An 18,203-nucleotide genomic window follows, 5' to 3' on the forward strand; every position below is an offset into this window, starting at 1 on the left:
TCACTAACAGGGCCTGAGGAGCTGAGAAGTCTCACATCAAAGCCAAAACACAGCACCGAGCTGCTCCTAAGAATATAATTAACTCCATCCCAGCTGAAACCAGGACAGATGGATTAGAGCTCTGTTGTACAAATCGCAGTATATTATTTTCATATGCCTGTTTCTCTGGAGAAAGGGGTTTTTTATCCTTTTGGTCATAAAGATGACATATCATATCATATCTATCTATCTATATGTATATATATGTATAAATTTTTTAATGAACTATTGTCCCTGTGTGGCTGACTTGACTTCTTCCATGCAAGGCTGTAAGAAAACCTTAAGCACAACCTTGGGTAAAATTTGCTTGAGAAATGATTTGTAGCATGCAGCCAGCCACCACTTCATTATGGCCATAGGAACCCCCTCCCTTCTCAACAAAGCAAAAAATTTAAAATAGGACTTTGTGTGCAGAGCCTGATGTTATTGCTGCTGTCTTCAGCTGCAGTCCTGTCATTTGTGACAGTTGCATAGTTTACTCAGCTCAGGTCTTTACAGGCTGAGAATACGCAAAGAGAAATGCAATGTTTATGAAAATGCCATTTAAGTAACAAGCCAGAAGGAGGACACAGTGTGAAAACAACTTTAAAGGATAACACAAGCTTCCCAGAGTTGTCCTGATATATCTTTTAAACTGTCTTAAGTGGGAAGGAAAATAACCCCTGGACAACTTGCCAAAGATTGCTTCTCCTTCACAAGTAACTTCAAAATCCAAATGAAAGACTTTTCTAGGAGATATTTGCTGCTTCAGCTACAGGTACTGGGCTAGGGAATGTATTCATTCAAGCAAGTTCTACGTTTTGTGTTAAGAAGACCTCGCCAGCTTTAAACTGAACTGAAAATCAACAAATCTTCATGTCTTATTAGGCAAACACCTGTCAGGAAGATTAAGATTTAATGCCAATAGGTTACATTTCTTGCAGGCCTTTTATCTGTGATATCTGTGATGATATCTTATTCTCTTCTTTCTCTCCATGACATGTTCCTCTGTGGCATCCTCTTCTGCACAGAAGCAGCCCCCTGAGTTCATGTCATCTTCCTGTAATCCATTTACAAGTCCCTTTTCTGCTGTGGTACCTGTGAAAAAAACAGCTGCTGTTTAACAGCTCAAGGAAAGCACTTGTAAAACAGGAGCTACATTAAAAGTGTAAGAAATTGTGATACAGGTTTTTTTACATTTCAGCGTCTTCCCCTCTCCAAAACAAGTACAAGGCTTGATCTCTCAGAGTCTGATCTACAAAGGGCAACTCAAGTGCAACATGGAGCATTAAGAACCTGTGGGAGGTTCTTATAAACATGAATTAAATATTTAAAAATAATAATATGTCCACCCAGCCCCAGTTAACTGAGGCTTGTTACATAAGTAGCCATTTCGTAGCCGGTGGACTTTCTTCACTGCTTGGCAAATACAGCTGGAAAATAGTTTTTTTCTGATTTGTAAAACTAGCTTGTGCCACTGCCAGTTTTGGATAGTCACATGAATACAGTTTTACAATCTAAGATGGAAAGCCTAGTTGAAGCCATAGCAGGCAACAGGCCCTGACTGGCAATAAAATCATCCTTAAATCCTAGATGTTCCTCAGTGTTGGACCGAAGGGGCTGCATTTAAGGCACTGTCTGGCATTCACAGCATTCAGGGCAAATTTTGCCATTCAATTTTTGAGGAAAGAAATGTGGTCTGCAGTTAGGGATGGTTTCAACAGAAAGCAATTAGGATAATGCAAAAAAATCAGCTCTTTCTGTATTCTCTCCCTGGTGACTCCACGTGTGGCTACACAAGTCATTTGACTTTGAGCAGAAGGAGGTAACACCTACCTTCCCACGCTACCTTCCCACGCTGCCGTGAGGTTAGCTTCATGTTTGTAAAGCCCTCTGGCAAGATTAGGAGCTAGATATGATTTGGGAGCCCTATGTTCCTGCCTCCGACACCACCTTGAGATCCAGGGCTCCTTTGGGTGGTGGAGTCAGCTGGTGCAGGCTGGTGGCTGAGGGCTGCAAGCAGCCTCTGCCGTAGCCACTCTTCTGCCAGTATTAATGTACAAAGCCAACTTTGTGAGGCTACGCTGTGCTTTAATTATGTTTAATTTGCTCTGCCTGCCATTTTCACTATGCAGCTGTGTCTGTTTTGTTGTCTTCCATTGGTTCTATGGTGATATTGAGCAGGATTATCATTTGAACAGCAGTGCAGATCAGTGGGAATAAAAAAAACATGATAAAAGTAGAAGAGCAGGATTGTTTTACACTTAGTGTCATTTCTCAGATGTTTTATTTGCCCATCTCTGCTTCTTTGGGAAATGGGAAGCGTCCTTTCTCTCTTTTTCTAAGCACCTATGCATTTTCCTGTGCTTGTGGGAAAAGCAACTGGGCAATGACCTAATTTGATGCAAATGAAAGGGATTTCCTAGTGAAGGATGGTAATTTGTGCAGTGCTGCAGGTATGTGAAAGTGCTGAATGGTAACCTGGGAGTACTGAGAAGGAAAGACCTCTGCTGTAACAGAGTTATAATCACCTTGCACTTTTACTAACTGCCAAAAGCTAGAGATCTTAAACGCCATGCTATTTTTTATATAAAATCTGTTAAATCACTACATCTTGGCCATTTTCTCCAGTCATTCCTATCAGCCCTCCATTTATGAAACTGGCGGTGATAGAGAACATTCTCTGTAAAGGATAAAAAGGAGAGAACTGCTCATAACAATAGGCTCTACACCCAGTCTCTACTCTCAAAGTTAAACCAGGAATCATCTTCCAAACACAATGCCTTACCTCAAAGCAGACTCTTATATTATTGCTGTTATTCTGTGTCCTGGGGATGCTGACAGTCACTCCCTCTTACATTTTCACATGTTTTTCAGCAGACTGGTCAACTGGGCAGGTTTTCAGGAACAGATAATATGTGTTGTGTTTCTGTAATAGTTAGGTTGTTCATTCTCAGATGTTAACCTCTTCTAAAGCTTTCGTTTCTCGCTTCTATAGGTCTGATAGATTAAGTGTCTCATAAAAAAAATAAAAAAACAACAGCAGTAAAAGCACACAAGTGAATTTTAGCTAGCTTAAAAATATAATAGCATCTTAATAATAGTATCTGGGAAATTCCTCAGGAGTTCACTAAATTAACCTATTACTGTGCTCCTTACAGTCTTGCCTGAGAAGTACTTTTATGGGGTCTTAGTTATCAGTATTAATTTCCAGAGCTGTGCATTTATACATTAGTTTTACTGAGTACATGGAGATGAGAGAGAGCAATAGCATAAGAGAACCATTAACATTAACACCAGTGGAGAAGAAAATAATAATAATAGAAGACATAATCTTTTCACATTTCTACAAAAATATAACAAAACAAAGCATGCAGGTCTATGCCATTGTAATATAATAACTATTTAATTATAAAGGCATAATTCGATAAATAGTTCTCAAAAAGGCTGCCACAGATGTGGCAATGAATAAATAAGAATATTCTACAGTTTCCTACTCTACTTTTTCCTACTCTAGCATATTCTATTTTATTGTGCTTTGCACATATTAACTGGAGAGTAAATGTGACATCAGCCTGAGATGAATGTAAGTGTGTTTCATTCCACGTTAGTGAGAGGGACAGAGAAACACAGAGGGATTGGGTGATCTGCATAGAAATGTCCTGATGCTCATTCCTTTCCTTCCTAACAAGCTGAAAAGTAATGTCTGCGTTGTATCTGCATGTACATCACGTGTTTCTCTGTGTACTGCCTTTTTCTGAATGTAAGCACCAGCCAAGCCATACAGCAGGCCATGCACGTTATTTTTATATATGCAGAATTATGAAGCAATAGCCTGCTTTTCAGTTTAACTACAGCATGTTTATATATTTACCAAACATATCTGTGAGAAAGGAAAGCATGCAATGAAAAAGACAACTCAAATTTTAAGTAATCAAATCAAAATGACAATCAAAATTATCTAAATGCTATATACATACAGCTATCATGACAAAGAATACTTATTACAGCGCAAAATAATCTTTAGCTTCAGGAAAAGTAAAGCAGGTGTTCATACAGAAGAATAGCTGCTGAGCTTTATTTTGCACTTTTTCAAAAATCTGAAAGCTATTACTCTCAGGGGAAAAAAGAGCTTATGACTGAGTTAATCTTCAACCAGAAAAATAACACACTCTCTTTCAGTAAAGGTTTGGATTCTTTTTGCATACCTAGAATGAATGCTCGCACTTAGCAGTTGACCACCCCCCCCAAAGGAAATTAGCAAAAGTGAAAGGCTCAATTGTCATCTTTTATTACCAACTAAATTACAAAGCTGATTGTTTATCACTCATATATACTGCCAAGTTAAACATTTACACTTCAGTAGTGTAGAGAAGACACTGGGATTTGACTCTAAAAGGAACAGAGTGTGAAAAACACAGTGGAGAAAATTTGAGCTCCTTTTGAGGACAGCAACTTATCAGTACTCCAGGTTGTATTTTCAGACAAACTACATTTCATGTACAGAATTACAGTGACTTTTCCTTCCTCTCACAGACCTGTGTAAGAAAAGTCCATGTCTGTTTCGAAAGTTTTTACATATGAGATGAAGGGATTTATGTGTACGCTTAGTCAAGCATATGCTGAGGACCTCTTTTGTTAATTACAAGAATGTTTTACTGAATAACAAGCAAAAACAGGGAGGAAGAAATAAAGCGTGCCCTTTCCTGAATAGGAATAGTGAAGTACCTGAAGATGTTAATAAGCTGTGCTAACTCCTGCATTTTTCTGTCTGCCAAAAATATTAGACCTCCTCTGCTGGCTGCCTCAATCCTTTCCTTTTCCAAAAAGTCCCAGTGATACAGTCGTTTATTCCAAGTATGAATTTCTTCAGTGTGATAGAAATCACAGGACAAGGTAAAGCAAAGCAAATGTAGTGTCAAAATAACTAAAAGAGAAGACTCTGTTGGAGCAGTACAAGATATATATGTTTTTTTCTTTCTAGATCCATTCAAGTAGGTGGGCTGCAGATGGGGCAAAACGTGCTTCTGTCTTGCTCTGGGCTCATGGGCTGGTCTCATTCAGCCCATCAGTTGTGACCTCTCAGTTCAATGTGTTTTACCAAGGCTCAACACTGGGCCATCCTAGCTTCCCAGATACTTTCTGACGACATTCTGGTGCTGCTTGTTTATACTTTGGGTCCAAAAGTGGAACGGGGGCTGCTACAGCAGTGAGATTTGTTCTGTTTCTTCGAGTCTGCTCTGAGAAGACTTGGAAGAGGAAGGCTGATGGAGTCTCTGGGGGAACTCTTTACCAAGAAGCCAAAAGAGGGAGAGCAGGGCTTTCTGTAGGAGCTTACTCAAAATGCTCCTTGTTTGCTGTTGGAGGGAACGGCATTTTCTATATTCATCGTTTTTACATGATGACAGTATCAGAAACACAAAGCTACTCAATAGTTGTTGTGTACCTGTCACGATGTGCTTGTTTAAATACTTGTAAAAGTAAACAATTTAGCAAAAAGAATATGAACTGTAAGTGTCAACACCCTTTTGCTAGTTGGCTACACATTAAACTTTTTTGTGCTCGCTTTTATGGCTAAACTCAAAATGTTCTTTGGGGTTGAGACCCTTTGTTTTGCTGGCACAGACCAGACTGTGGACACCATGTGCAATCACAGCTTTATATAAGTAATCATAGCAAAACCACTGCAAGACAAACAGAATTTAAGTGCATCTGAAGTCAGTGTAGGTAGGTACCTGCAGAAAATGGAGTCTGATGTGATTATTGCTTGCACATGTCCTGGGCACACTGGGGACCACCTGATGGCACAGGCTTTCTTGTTGAAGTAGATCTATGGTATTAGAATTCACAGCTTTGAGGTGCAAAATGGTGGGAGGACTTGTTACAGTATTTTCCTAAGCAAAGTAGGATAAAAAGCAAAATAACTAGCTCTCTGTAGAAAAATAAACATTCCGAGCTTCAGCGCAGTCTTTCAGATAGACTGTCTCCTCCTTATTTCTCTCCTGAAGAGTGCTTTGGATAGTACTTGAGGAAGGATGAGGAAGGGTAATGATAAATTGATGATAAACTTCTATAAATTAATAAAAAGGATGTGAAGTTATTAATTTTACAGATGAGCAACAACAGAATCAGGACTGAGACTTGAATTGGCAGATTCTTTGAATCTCTATTCCAAGTGAAATTCCAAAATAAGCAGTCATTCCAAAACAAAAACCTAAACTTTGAGATTTCCCATGGAAGGAGATTTCTGGATTTGTTTCCAGGACAGCATTCTCAATGACATATTTATTTGTCCTTTACAAATTCTTCCTCAATATCTTTGAACAGGCAATAACTCTGGCTCTTCACCATGCAGTGATATGGGAAGCTCAGGAGCAAGGAAACAAAAAAAGCCTGATCTCCTCAGATTTTTTGACGGCTGAGAAGCCCGGTTCTTGGAAGTCCAGGAAGGAAAAACCTTCATATGAGCATCCATTTTGGAACCTGGAGCTGGGTTATTGTGGGATAATTCATATGACACAGACTAATCACGAGGGCCTTGTCATTTAAACGCTCCAATTACTTTTTTTTCTGCAATAGCTTCTGCTCTTCTCCACATCCCACAATGCATTCCAGGGCTACTATGGTAATTGGAAGTATATTCCTGTGTGTGAAGCGGGCTTTAATTAGTACCGAAGGGGCACATTCTGGTGTCCTGACTCATGTGGCACGGAGGCGTACCTCCGAGTCACCCCATCGCAGCCTGTGGGACTGCTCATGAGGAAAGGTGCTTCCTGGCCCAGACGAAGGCTGGAAGCCCTGAGCCACCCAGATGGGACAAGAGGCGCCACTGACTCTCCAGCATGCAATGCCATGGCCCGGGGCTCTATAAAACAATAGTTACACTACCGCTTCCAATTATTTTTCTTGACTAGTAAGTAATGTGAGTGGCTCCAGATTTTAAGTCTGTGAGCAATGCAGGAACACTTTAAAAATTGGGATTGGAGGCAGTCTTGTAATAAATTAATAACTTTGACCATTACGTGAGTCATCTATAAAATGGGCCCTGAGTTATGAAGACACACACCAACTGTGGGGGGTATTATGGAAAATTAAAACCAGTGTGACATAATACTACTTCAATTACAATAAAAGAACTGCAGCTGCAAGTGATGGGAAAAGTGGGAGGGGCATAACTCCACTGATTAGCATAATTACATCCATGCATCTGGTTTCCAAAAGCAGGGTGCAAGCTGGTTTCAGCTCGGTATCAGCACCTCCTGCCAGCCATGCAGCGAGACAGCCATGAGCTGGCATCCTGGCCTCTGCTCTGCAGGATGAATCTAGCAGTCAGGGTGGAAAGAAACAAAAGGCACTGATTAAAACAAACAGCTTAGTCAGCAGGTTCCACGATCGGTACCTAATAATTAATTTTCTTTTTTTTTTTCCGTAATGGTATTAGTTGCCTTTCAAGGCCCTTACTAAATGCACTTCCCTGATGATACAAAACATCCCCTACACCATCAGTTCTCTGGCTCTTTCCTTGTTCTAAGCCCACATGCACTCAAAATCCTCACCTGGAGGGCTATAGGTGCAGATGTCACTAAATGCAGCTTCTGTGGCAGTTACTGTAGAATGATATGTGTCACTGTCCTTTTCATGGACATCATATGACAATCCCAGCAGGAGGAACCAGGGCCCAATTATAAATCACCTGGGCAGTGTCCCAATTGCGCTGAGAGGCATGTCCTGTCCATAGTGACAAGCTGGCATTAAAATGTCAGCAAGTACTTCATGAAAGTTGTTATCTATGAATTATTTCATAACTCTATAAAGTATTTGTTAAAATATGCTGTAAAGAGTTACTCAGACTTGAGAATTATTATCTTAATTGCGCTTAGACTGGAAGAATAATTACAACACACTGAGGTTACTGAATGAGCTCAGTGATTGAAAAATATTTTTAAATGCTTTGAAGTGGGGAGAGAGATGAAGTTATTTAAACACAAAGTTCTGCCTAAAAATATTCTAAGCAACATGTCCATCACAAATGTAATACGGAAATATATGAAAACTAAAAGGTGAAAAACATTTCTTTATTGCTTAACACATTTCTTTTTCTGCATTATCAAAATGTTGTGCAGGCTTTCATCAGCACCAAATTTATTTCAAGAGGGATGTAGAAGTGCTGGAGCATGTCCAGGGAAGGGAAACGGAGCTGGTGAAGGGTCTGGAGCACATGTCCTGCAAGGAGCAGCTGAGGGAACTGGGGGTGTTTAGCCTGGAGCAAAGGAGGCTCAGGGGGACCTTATCGCTCCCTACAGCTGCCTGAGAGGAGGCTGTGGGCAGGTGGGGGGCGGTCTCTTCTCCCAGGTAACAAGTGACAGGACAAGAGGAAACAGCCTCAAGTTGTGCCAGGGGAGGTTTAGATCGGATATTGGGACAAATTTGTTCACTGAAAGGGTGGTCAAGCATTGGAACAGGCTGCCCAGGGAAAGTGGTGGAATCACCATCCCTGGAGATGTTTAAAAAACACATAGATGTGGTGCTTAGGGACATGGTTTAGTGTTGGACTCTGCAGTCCTGGGTTAATGGTTGGGCCTGATGATTTTAAAGGTCTATTCCACCCTAAATGATTCTATGATTCTATTTTATATTGTTAAAAGGGAGTAAAATGTTTTAAAATATAGCATTAATTAAGGTTTAATGTCTCTTATAGAACCTGATGTAACTTATATAATGTGAAAAGACTGTGTATCTGCCAAGGAAGGGAAAGCCAATCCTTAAATATTCTTCTACATTTTGCAAATTATACACTAGATATATTTTCTATACAAAATGCTTGCTAGGTAAAGAATTGTCACCTATGATATATTTCTTTTGGCCAAATAACCCTTAGCACACATGAACGCAGAGTAACTAATTTATTGTTCTAAACAGAGGTCTTGGTATAAACACAGTGCCTGTGTATAAATGTTGCTTTCAGAATCAATATTTACCATCTCTCAGTGATTGTTGTTGGACTGATGCTGCATTTACAAGTGGAAACAAATCTTTTTTATCCCTTTTAACAGCCAGTCTTGCATTCTCAGCTTAAGATTTAGGGGTCAGCTTTGAGACCTTTCCTTTTGGCACATAACCCCCAGCAGCTCGGGTCTGGCAGAGCTGTGGGGCCTTCACCCACCATCTCGGTCCTATCTCCCCTACTGCCTTATGGAGGGTTGGTGCAGATGTGAATGGTGGGAATGCAGCAAACGGCGAGCTCTCTGCTTCTGGAGCACAGGCCACTGTATCCGAAAGCAGGCTTCTTTCTCACTGAGACACGTGAAATTGTGTCTGTCTCAGCCACTCGCGCAAGTTGGAGCCCACTGGTGGGACCACACCTGCCCATCACTCACATCATTTCTGAAGTTGGAGAGACCATGAAAGTTTCCTACTTGGCAGAGGTGCAAGCTGGCATGCTGAGCCTGGGCAGCCAGAGCATACGTGGGTATGGGGAGATGGCTACGCATCTCTCTCCACTGCCTCATCAAGGAGGGCGGGTGACTGACTTAGATTAATCACCCATTTCACAGATGACTGAAGTCATATGAGGCAAATCCCTTTCTGTGGGCCTAAGTGACCAGCAGCATACCACCTGCAATCCTCATCTCCAGTTATGCCTTTTGATAACACCATGATACTATACTCTACATGAAAGTAATATTATTTAGCTTAAATATTTTTTCAAGCTGATACACTACTACCCTTTGCTGTATGTTTAATGGTTGAAGAGCAGATGAGTCCAGATCAACTTTACCTAAATGGAAAAAGCTGCTTTCACAGTTGTCCACAGTAAAATACCCGGCCTGGTCTATACTGGAGCAGCTTACTGATGTAGGCTTTTCACTTGTACATTAAAGCACTGAATTTATTGTTGTGTAATACTATATACCTTGCAGAATGGTAGCAGGATATTTTGGGGCAGCTCCTGTTCCTCTGTCTCCTGCTGTGCTTGTTTTCATTTGTAGCTACCTCCTGCTCACCCTCACGCTGCCTCCACCTGCAGCAGCCATCATTTTGGGGACTTGGACTTATTTTCTTCTGTTGGTGCCTCTCTTACCCCACCCTTGCTATAGTTATGGCAGTAATACAATAACATTAGAATATCTCTTGTCTCGGCTTTGTTAGAAATCTTAACATACCCACTTTGATTTGCTGTTGCAGTGAAGTTTCTCTGTTATCTGCTATACGATATGGACAACTTGAAAAAATAATTGTTGTTAGCAATTAGTGGTCTTTTTTCTGGCTTCCCGACATTCCTTGCTCTCATAGGCTTAGTCACTGTAACAAGGATTTCTAGTGAATGTATATTTCTCTATAGAAGGCAGACAATATGACAGAAGTACATGTAACATCCTGGCAAGTCTTTAAGAAAATAAAATGCAATGACAGAATTCCTTGTGCATGCATTGATGGTTTGATTTGAATATGAATGGTAGGTTCACAGCACAGCTAGGTTACTGTGGATGCAGTATGGCTCTAGGTATTTATAAATAAACCAACCTGACTTTCATAAAGGATGTTTGCATTATAAATGAATGTCCTTTTGAGTTGGATTCAGCCTCTAGATGCTATCAAAAAATTGCCTTCACCCTGGCTGGAATCCCAGGGACTCTGATGTATCTTGATGACTTTGTCATACATGACCTCTCTCTACCCTCTCACAGCAGATGCTGCCAGAAAGAATTTGGCGGTTTTGATGACAATCACTTCATTTGCACAATTGTCATTTCTGAATCTGTTGGTTTGCACAGACCACTGCATGACTTATCACTGTTGCTCCCTAGTGCTTATGATAAGCTGAACCTTCCCTTACTGGAGGAAACTATTCATTCTCTATCTTGCCTTGAAAGAATGAACTTTTAGCTTTGGCTTATCCTAGTGTATTCAGCTTGCTAAGTTATTTACTAGCTTTAAATGTTTCTGCAGAACATTTGATAGATTTTTTAACTCTTCTGGCACCCAATCAATTGAAGCATTTTCAGTGTAAATTTCTGTCACTATGTGCATATGAGCTGTTGCCCAAATGTTTCTCCATATTCAGTGTTTTTGTAATGGTGTAAAATGAGTGTTTGAAACCTAAGCAAATTTTAATAAATGCTTTACTTGCTCTTATTTCAAATACTTCATTGAAAGTTTTCCCTCCAGTGCAAATTAATCTACTCATTCATTCCTCCTCTCTCTCCTCTTTCATTTTATATCTTGCATTTAGCATTTCTGCATTCCTGCTTCTAAGAATAGATGAATAGGCAAGACATTCCTGGTGACTTTGGTCCCTTGTATACCAATCTTTATCTTTTAAGCTGTTTATGTCCCACCAATACTCTAGCTTTAAGTCTGTTACAGGTCCTCACTGTTCCCACATTTAAGAACTTCTGTTTTCTGAACTAGAATTATTAATAACTAGCTTAGCCTACTTCATTTGCCTGTTGTACCAGCACTGGGAACAACTCCCACCCTTGCTTCCTCACTTTTGCTTTATATGCTTCCCAGTGTCTCTACCTGTTCTGGCCTTCTTCATTTCTCACCAAACTATTTCTAGACTACCAGTGCCTATGATATTCAAAGCACTTTCCAGATCCTCTGGGGTGGACAAGCCCTGTCCTGGGGGTTCACAGCCTGAAGGATATTAGCAGACAGATGTTAGTGGAAGCAGGCAGGGACTTTCTACTCATGTTAGCTAGAATCATCCTGTGATGGAAAGACAGAGATGGGAAAATGATGGAGAGAGACACCGCAGCCAATGACACTACTCCTCACCAGAATAAGAAACCAGTTCCCTTCTTTCCACTCCCCTTAAAAAGAACCCCTCAGTTCAAGGACAAGCTGTAAACAAGAGTGACTTTCATAAAGGGGAAGAAGCATATCACTGACAATGAACTTGGGGACAAGTTCAAGAACCAGAGCTGTGAGAGCCTCTCCCTTATTTGCTGCGGAGGACTGGAAGCACTGCCATGCAGCTCATGCCTCACGCTCCTCCTTTCAGTATTGTCTCTCCAGCACGGGCAAGGTGCCTGCTAGCATGCTTTTGTGCTTGTGCAAGCAGGCTACCTGGAAAGAAATTCATGAGGTATAGGTAATGCAATATCACCCCAGGGCAGTGAGGACTCAGCAGCATTTGTATCTTTCATCTTCTGTTCCAGAAGACACAAATACCATGTGGGTGCCACAGAGTGGCAAACCTTGATGTGCAGTGCCTGTCTCAAATACAAAGGTCATGGAGCACTGCTATCTTGTTTCTTAATTTTTTATTTTAAGTTCTGTTTGATCTGTTATGCACTGTTCCAAGTAGCATTGCTTCTTGAGTGACAAGCTCACCTCCATTAGTACCTGGTCATGCTACATGTGGTAGCTGGAAGACAGAAATTTGCAGGAATGGAGAAGTTTCTGTTTACTCCTGTCAGTTTGGAAACACTTCTAGTTAAGTATAGATCTAAAGAAAAGTAAAAAGAAGAGAATAAAAATCCAAGCCACATAGAATGGTACATGCATCTTCAGCAACCACCCTTGAAAGACTGCATGTGGTCCAGATTCGGGAAGCAGCAGAGGATGACTATGTAGAGAAGATGGGCACAACTTCAAAACATGGGTGGGCTGTTGAAGACAACCAGTTGCTTGCTTCTGTTGGAAACATGACTCTCTTTCCTCAAGGCCTGAAAGAAGATTTGTAAATATGGGCACTAGACCTTCACAGGAGATGCTCAGCTTACTGTTATGATTCTGTGGCTAACAGTTTTAGTCCTACAACTATGACAGTTTGGTTAGGCCTATGCTCAGTGACATTAGCCTTCCTCCTCCAGTCCAGTGCTCCTACAGCATGCGACTCACAGTTTATCCAGTGCATCCAAATTGTTATGCATGTTGCGGGGCAAGGAGTAAAAAGCCCCTGTACACATCACATCCACCACGCCAGTCCAGCCCTTCCCCATTTTCCTGTTTGGTATATACACATCTTTAATGTGGATCCACTTCTACAGATTGAATTCGTGCTTCTCCCTGCCATCACACATCAGTCACATACCCCTTATGTCCCTTCTTGCCTCTAGCTTTTCCCCCTAAAGTTTTAGTTTATCCACATCTGCCCTTTCCCATGCCTCCCTTCATCCTCCACTCTCCCACTACGCAGTGCCTGTTTTTTCTTTTCATGCCACCTCCCTACAATGTCCTCATCCAAAAGTGTGTTTACTTCTTTCTAAGCTCACATAGAATCATTTAGGTTGGAAGAGACTTTTAATATCAAGCCCAATGGTTAAACCAGCACTGCCAAGTCCACCACTAAACCATGCCTCTAAGCACATCTATGCATTTTTTAAATGCTTCCAGGGATGGTGATTCCACCCACCATCAGACAGACTAAGGTGAGCTATAAGTCAGTCACAGGCTGCAGCCTGCACAGTTCTGACATGCAGAACTTGAGGAATATCTTAAAAAACTGAAGGAACATGTTAAGGAACATCTAGAAACTTAAAAAACTTTTATTTAGGTAAATGTACAGTGCAATGCCATACAGATGTGATTGAGCCGGCTCTAAATCCAGCTCTTCTGCCCAGTGCTCTGTCCTGCCTCATTTGCCTGCCTTCTAGGCAGGAACAGGTGGAATCCCACACTCATGTCACTATACCACTGCTGACAGCAGGGTTAGCTCTTCTTCGGCTAGCTCATTTACCTCTGGGGTTTGCAGATATACTATGAAGAGATTCTTTTAGGGGGCTCTTGAAGGGTGAGAACAGCGTAAACGTGAAAGAAGTATTTAAAGTATTGCACTTACGTGACTTTCTTTTTATGTTTTTTGCATTCTGCTTGAGCTAATAAACTGCGTTTTAGGTGTATGCATTTATTTTTTTTAAAGATAATCACTGTAAACAGTATGTCTAGTAAGGACAGCATTAACTCAGCTTCAATCCAGCTTGCTTTTGTTTTTTTCCTTGCCCCTTACAACTGATTCCTGTCTCCCTTTGAGAGGGAGTCAACAGGAAGCATGACACTGTGAGGCAGGATGTGTGACAGAGTTAAACTTCCTGGTGAAGCTCCATAAGCATCAGTGCTGGAAGTATCCTTACTTACTGATTCCGTGTATCACTGTAAGAGACTTTCTTCATACAATGGCAGTTAATTAGAAGCACCATGTACAATGCTTTGCATGAATAAAGAAATTTTGCAAATTTATGTCAAATGTAGCTTTAATAATCTGAAAAAGAATATGCTAAAGAGTTTTTCAAATGGGTGACAGGAAAAGAACCAATTATGCTTTTATTTTGGTTGAAAAAGATTCATCATAAAAATCAAGCCAACAGTTTCATGTTGTAAGCACCAATATAGAGGAAATGCTGACAGTGCTGATTTTTAGTCATAAGAAAAGGTGTTCAAATATATTTATTAATATGTGAAATATTCTAGAGTCAGGACAAAGTCATGCTCACTAATGCAATCTCAGGCCTGTGTTACAATACATTCTCTAATGAATGACATAATAACATGCTTTCTGCCCATCAATATCTCTTCGTCATTCAGCCTAAAGGTCAGATGACAGAATGGCTCAAGATTTATTTTTATCATCCCTGTGCGAGGAGCGATTTCCCACTTCCCAGTTACTTGGATCCTCGCCTCCTTCATTATTCAGCCTTGCCTCATTCAGCAGGCAGCATATGGAGAATATATTCCTCGTTTTCTGCATGAGTTGCAGGCCAGGCAGTGGCCAAGGCAGAGCTTCCATGTAAACAAGGAACAATGTTTATTTGATGTGCAGTGAGCATTTTATTTTCCTAAGAACTTCACCTAAGAGACGACAGCCAGTTGCTCATGCAGCCTGTGGGAGCCATAAGTAGCTTTGCATTTGCCAGCCTTTGCTCCTGGGCTTGTCAGGCGATTGTACAAGCCCCACAGTTCAAAGCATTCTAAGGAACGTTTCCTTGCAACACTTTTTGTTTAGAATAGCCAAGCCTACAGTGAAGGTTTCTAGTAGACTAAGTTACAGCACATAGAATATTTTTTTTTATGTAACTTGTAATTACTACATTTACAGACATTTAGGCCTGAGAATAGATGGGCTCGTTCTGTATAGTGCAGAAAAAACTATCTGAATGAGGCATTTTGGGTGTTCGATAAAAAAATCCTGTTGCTGGAAGCAGCAAAACATATCAAGAGATTGACTAGTTTGATTTGGGGGCATCTACATATAAATCCATTGGACCTGCACTTTCAGGACAAATTTTAAAAGCCGCCCCCTCCCCCCAAATATGGGTCTCTAAAGAACCTTGTGCTATGGCAGTCACAGTGTCTGAAAGGATCCAGAGAACATTCAGTACCTGCTACTTTTAATGGTATGATGGGAAGCTATTTCATGCCTGAGAAATAAATGCCTTTTCTATACCTCAGGGGAAGAGTTGTGCAATCCCGAATGACTTGCCATGCCTAGGCTAGTCTTTAAACCCTTGGTTCCCACCGTATAAGAAGCTGAAGCTCCAGAAAGCCACGTTCCCATCCCAACCGCAGGCCTTATAAGGAACTTTTCTTTCTTATTGCTGTTTGCCAAGCCACCTCGGAGAGCCGCAGCCAACACTTCATTGTGCTGTGGGACGGCCCCGTCCCTGCCTGCGGGTGCGTGTTTCCACCTGATAATACGTAGATATGTAGAAAAAACTGATCCATCGATCCTGCAAAGCGACCTATCTTTTATGACTTTGCGATTGTGTAGTAAACCAAAGCGAACCAGAGAAGTGCGGAGCTCAGCACTGTCTGTGTCTCAGCTGGAAACTGCTCACTAACATTTACAGCTCAAATACTGCAAATGCAAACCAGCATCTCCAGCTATCTGACATCAACGGGAGATTTTTAATACCAAGTTCAGGTTTATGATGAGTATTGTTTTGTATATTCTGTTATGCTAGAAGAATTTTTAGTGAGGCTTCTCCAGGAGCGTGGCAATTCCCTGGCAGCATGTACCGTTCCTCTGAAACAAAGGACATGTGGCTGCTCTTAGTATAAACATCATCAACGGCTTGGTCTGAATTAAGAATTAGCAAGACAAGAACACTTGAAATCCAATATATGTAGATTTCTGTGGCTCTCCAAGCCGGTGTATTTTTGGCTCCCAGGGGAAGGCATGCACCGCTGCTGCGGTGCCCATGGCCGAGGCTGTACCCTGTGGTCATGGTTGTACCCCGCAGCCGGGGCTGTACCCCACGGTCATGGCTGTACCCGCGGCCGGGGCTGTACCCCGCGGTCATGGCTGTACCCGCGGCCATTTCCCCGCGGCGGCGACCCCCGCGAACGTAGGGGAGCGCAGCCCGTCGCCGCCGCCCGCCCGTGTGCCGCCCTCGGGCAGCTCTGCCCCGCGCTTCGCCCGCCCGCCCGCGCCGCCTTCTCGGGCCCTGCGGGGGGCGGGGTGAGGCCGTGCCGCGGCAACCCGGCGGGCTGCGGGCTGCGGGCTGCGGGCTGCGGGCTGCGGGCTGCGGGCTGCGGGCTGCGGGCTGCGGGCTGCTTGCGGGCGGGCGGGGCGGCCGGAGGCAGGTGAGGGCGGGCGGCGGCGCCGGCAGGGGGCGCCGCGGGGCGGGGGCGGCTCCGCACCCGAGTCGCTGCGCAGGGCAGAGGCAGCGGCGCAGCCCCCAGCACGGCGGCCGCCCGGTCTCCCGCAGGGCAGCGGGCTGCGCAGTCCCGGCGCTGGCGGGCGGGCTCGGGGCGGGATGTGACGCCGACCTGTAGCCCTTCACCCCAGGGAGGCCTCGGCTTCCCTTCCCCGCCCGTTTCCACGCAGCGTATCTGGGGACGCGGTCGGTTACCTCAGGTGGCGGCTGTGGGGGTGGCCGCCAGGGCGTAACGCGGCTACCGCTTGCCAGCGCCGGTGAGTGACCCGGCCGCGCCTCACCTCTGGGTGGCCCCGGCGGCCCGTCGGGCCTTGCCCCGCGCTCCCCCTCTTCCCCGGGCCCCGCGGTGGGCTTGCCGTGCCGGCCTGTGCCCCGTCCCGCAGCAGGCGGCCCAGCCCCGCCGCGGCCCCTCCGCACCCGTCACGGGGGTGCGGCGCTTCAGGTGGCCTGGGGTGGCCTCTCGGGCCGGGGCGTGCGTGGGCTTTCCCGAGGTGTTCCCGGGTGTGAGGGACAACCTGGCCCGTGTGGCCTCGGCAAACACTGCCACATCTGTTAAACACCCAAAGCGTGCGGTGGGTGAAGGTTGTAGCGGGTTGTTTGCACTGGCCCGAGACAGTAGAGGTGCCCAGATGAACTCTCGCTCACCTTTCAAAAATAACCTGTTTTGATTCAGGCTCTGGGCTGAAGGTTATCCCGGCTGTCATCGGTTTTGAACTCGCCTTTCCAAGACTCGAGGTAAATTGGCTGTTTCTGTTGGAAGTTGCTTCGTCTCCTTTCAACTGCTTCTTTTCATACAGCGCCAGCATTTCACATCCAGGTGCTGTTCAGGCTGCTGGGGGTGGTGCTGGAGGTTAACACAAGGGAAAAACTTGTTCCCATACTGCTGGGCATCTGGAAGATGAGATGGCACCTGGGATTTGTTCTCTGATACAGGCTGCTGCTTGAAATGTGTCTCAGCTATTAACATGAGAGATTTGTGGCACTATTTCTGCAGCCTGAGAGATAAATGGCACAAGTCTGGTGCCACTGTGGCCGTTCACTATGGGCATTGTCTGTCATGGCTCCCCTGTGGCAAGGGCTCCTTTCTACTGTGCTGACACCAAGTCTAGGCTAGTTGCGGGTTGTGCTGCTGCGGGGCATCTTCTGTGCCACGCCTGGGGTGTTAGGGTACAGAACAGAGTCCTGTTTTGTTGAAGTCCCCCCTGCCTTTCACACTGTTCATGTCTTTCTGCACGAGGATGACAGACTGGATAGGTTATTATGTACCTGCTTATAAGAGGAATATATAGCACGTTCAGTTCTGCAGTGAGGAAAGAGGAAGGGGGCTAAATCTTTGGGTTATTATTTTATCCCATTTTTGCTTTTCCCGTTGGAAAACCTGCTTGATGACAACAGCTAGTAGCTGGCCTGCTGGTGATTCACAAATACCCCTCATTCATTCATTCATCTTATTTATTAAAAGAAGACTCGAGTACATGGCAAAACATGATGTCTTAAAGTGATACACTCAGCCAATCTATGCTGCCTTGTTTTGACATTGTGTTTTCTATCCATTTGTTGTGTCTTATTCACAGTTGGGCC

The 18,203-nt window shown here is 43.5% G+C and overlaps 1 protein-coding gene and 1 long non-coding RNA gene across 10 annotated transcripts in view; one reads left to right on the top strand and one right to left on the bottom strand.

The window, feature by feature from the left end:
* Window positions 1-996: 996 nt before the first annotated feature.
* Window positions 997-16,943, bottom strand: LOC119142752. 6 transcript variants are annotated; one of them, XR_005102410.1, is made up of 4 exons: window positions 16,904-16,943; window positions 12,358-12,472; window positions 2,807-3,034; window positions 997-1,116 (listed from the first exon to the last, which is right to left on the bottom strand). It is a non-coding gene; the product is annotated as an uncharacterized LOC119142752 (long non-coding RNA). The 6 variants fall into 6 exon arrangements; XR_005102411.1 differs by lacking the exons at window positions 12,358-12,472; window positions 16,904-16,943 and adding exons at window positions 15,482-15,988; window positions 16,818-16,903 and having other exon boundaries at window positions 2,807-2,947; XR_005102409.1 differs by lacking the exon at window positions 16,904-16,943 and adding an exon at window positions 16,818-16,899 and having other exon boundaries at window positions 12,370-12,472.
* VWA3B (von Willebrand factor A domain containing 3B) overlaps window positions 16,769-18,203 on the top strand; it is a 74,004-nt gene continuing 72,569 nt past the window's right edge. For all 4 annotated transcript variants that reach the window (XM_037376076.1, XM_037376079.1, XM_037376077.1 and 1 more), the window contains exons 1-2: window positions 16,769-16,879; window positions 17,296-17,357. The gene's annotated coding sequence lies outside the window, so the exon portion shown is untranslated. The remainder of the gene's footprint in view (window positions 16,880-17,295; window positions 17,358-18,203) is intronic.

Source organism: Falco rusticolus, chromosome 2, assembly GCF_015220075.1.
Source record: "Falco rusticolus isolate bFalRus1 chromosome 2, bFalRus1.pri, whole genome shotgun sequence".
Lineage (NCBI taxonomy): Eukaryota > Metazoa > Chordata > Aves > Falconiformes > Falconidae > Falco > Falco rusticolus.